The following is a 3,025-nucleotide window of genomic DNA, read 5'->3' as shown; positions in this document are numbered from 1 at the left end:
GCCAGCTCTTAATATCTGATGATCTCAACTTGGTATACCACTCAAGAGACCCGCCAGATAAGCTATCCTGGAAGAAGTACATCCAGAGCTTCTGATCCATGGTGTAGGCAGATATCTTTCGGACAAAGGCCTGAAGATGAGTTTACGGGCAAGAACTCCCATTGTACTTATCAAACGTGGGCACTTTAAACTTCTGTGGGATCACAATCCCCTTAACCAGCCCCATGTTTGTCATATTGATAGCCCTAGGAGAGGTATGGCTTTCCAGAGCCCTGATCTTTTCTGCCAGTACCTGAATCTCTTTGTTCGGCGGTTGAACACCATATTGACCAAATTGATCGTTCAGCACAGAGAACTAATCTTCTTCTTTATCCTCCACAGCCCCAAAGAAAGGAGGAAACTGATTATCCTTCAGAGTATTGCCCACAGGACCTAGTCCCCCGCCTGCAGCAAAACCAAAACCACCACCATTGTTGATAACTACACCAGCAGTAGTTGCCTTCCTTCTGGGATCGCCACCATCCCTAGAACCACCAAGACCATTGTTGGATTTACCCTCTTGATTATTGCCACTATTGGCAACCGAAGCCCGCTCAAGCTTCTCCACCTTCTCAACAAGTGCTTTCTGCCCCAAGGCGAACCCTTGCATGACGTTGATCAACTCACTCATCTTCTCTTTCAGCTCGAGAATGTCAGCGTTGGGTGGATCCATCAGTTTGGTTTTGTTGCGTCTGGTAGGGTATCTGTGCGGACGAGCTACGTGCAAAGGAATGATTCTGCGTGCGCGAGCAATGATTCTTGAAACAATCAAACACGTTAGAAACCGACACCTGCAAAATAGAAGACAAGTTATTATGATTCATGCATGAATGCAATGTCTATCCATATGAGGAACACTCTATCTTTCGATCCTGGTTTCATTGAGACGGATAATAATCCGACAGCAACATTCTGACATCAATCATCTGGTTTTACCATACAGAGCAGAGAGTTATGATTTAGCAAAGATATCACCCGACCATGTGTGTGTTATGTGAGTGTACACAGAAAAGCAAATAAATCTTGAAGATCAATCACTGACTGATAATAACCACTACATAGCAAAAGTGCACTACACGTGCGAGAAACATACATTATGCTTGATACAAATTAACTTTACAATCCTCCAGAATCGGAAAGAAATACAAGCAAGTGAATTCCGTCAACATGCCTGACGGTAATCCAACACATGATAATACTGCAATAAAACTAATTTGAAGAAGGTCTCACAGAAGACTCTGCACCATCAACCATCTTGAAGAAGGTCTTCCCACCTCTTTCTGATGAATCTTCATCTGTCAGAAATAATGGTCCCTCTCAGCAAGATAATGATCTCTCTCGGCCATAATCTTCGCTTCCTCTTCTCCCTTAACCCTTAGCTTCGCTTCCCACTCTGCAGTAAGGGCTTTGGCTCTAGCTTCCCTCTGAGTCTTCACAAGGACTTGTCTCTTCTTTTCATCTTCAATAATCCTCAAAGCTCTAGCCAACTGCTCTTTGGTAAGGTCGCGCTCCTTCGTAGATGACTCTAAAGCTTGGCTGATCTTACAGTAATAGGTGGTGTCTATCTCAAAACGCTTCACCTCCAGAGCATGTCTCTTAGCCTGGTCTTCTGCTTTCCCTTTGATTTCCTGATTAGCCAGTTGAATTCTAGCAACACTCATTTCTATCTCAGTCTTCTCTGCTTGCAGTTGATCTCTCTCCCTCCTCATCTCAAGAAATTCATCCATACTGACAGAAGAGTGTGGCTCCTCAATCAACGGGTACCAAAGATCATCCACAAGAAATGGTAGACGAGTGAGCTCAACCCTCTTTCTGAGCCAATCATCAAACGGAGGAAAAGACCTGTTATTAGCTTTACCAAAAGGAATCTTGCCTTTCTATTGAATGTTACGCCACGCCTCAGACACTTGCCTCAACGATGACTGATTACCCTCAATCGGGAAGTAGAAAGACTCCTGAATCTCGCACTTGAGAGGAGGAACCTCCATAGCAAACCCCATTTGCCTCTTAAGAAGCGTCGGGTTATAATTAATACAACCTTGAACTCCTATAAGGGGCACATTGGGAAAACTCCCACAACTGCAAATGAAATCTCGTCCAGCCTCATCAATGTGAGTCCAAACTATGTCCTTGGCTCGCAAACCCATCAACTTGGTTGCCCAATTAACCGTATGGTCAAGAAAGCCAAAGGCACCTCTAGAAGGCAAATATCCCATAAACCATTTATATAACAGTTGAGCACAACATCTAACCAATCCTCCACGCCGCTTCTCGTTCCGATTATGGACTGAGTAATAAACATCCCCGATCAAGGTAGGAATGGGGTTCCTCTAAGCAAACACCCGGATGGCATTAATGTCCACAAAGTTCTTCTGATTAGGGAACAGGATGATTCCATAAATGCTTACGGCAAGTAAAGCACAAACGGCCTTCCAATTACCCAAAACAGCATGCTCCTTGGCTTTAGCCTCCAAGAAACTCAGATGAAAACCGGGCAACTTTCCTTTCTCCTTCAAACCTCTCTTAGTCACTTCCTGGCTTAAATAAAGAGCACGAGAAATCTTAGCAATATCAGGTTCTTCCTTAGTGACATAGAAAGGAATCTGGTTTCTGACCTGAATACCCAGGATACCGGCATAGTCCTCCATCAAAGGTCCCAACAAGTAATCCGGGAAGACAAAACATCTCAAACCCGGATCATAAAATTGGAGAAGAGTATGGATGGCACTCCTATCCCCACCTGTGAGCCTGAAAACCATCTTCAGAATACCACCATAAGCCTCACGGAACATCCCCACATGGTCAGGCGTAATCAATGCTACCATATCTTTCAACACGCCAATCTCTGGATCAAAGAAACTGTAGACAACATCAGCTTTCAAGTCGGTCCTCATATCTGGAACAAGGATGCCTCTCAACCAGGATCTCAATCAAGAATGTACCCTGCATATGGATAAACATGAGTTAGATGCGGATAAATTCAAAA

Source organism: Lathyrus oleraceus, chromosome 5 (genome assembly GCF_024323335.1).
Source record: "Lathyrus oleraceus cultivar Zhongwan6 chromosome 5, CAAS_Psat_ZW6_1.0, whole genome shotgun sequence".
In the NCBI taxonomy this organism is placed as follows: Eukaryota; Viridiplantae; Streptophyta; class Magnoliopsida; order Fabales; family Fabaceae; genus Lathyrus; species Lathyrus oleraceus.
The sequence above is the reverse complement of the archived record's forward strand: the minus strand, read 5'-3'. Positions refer to the sequence as shown.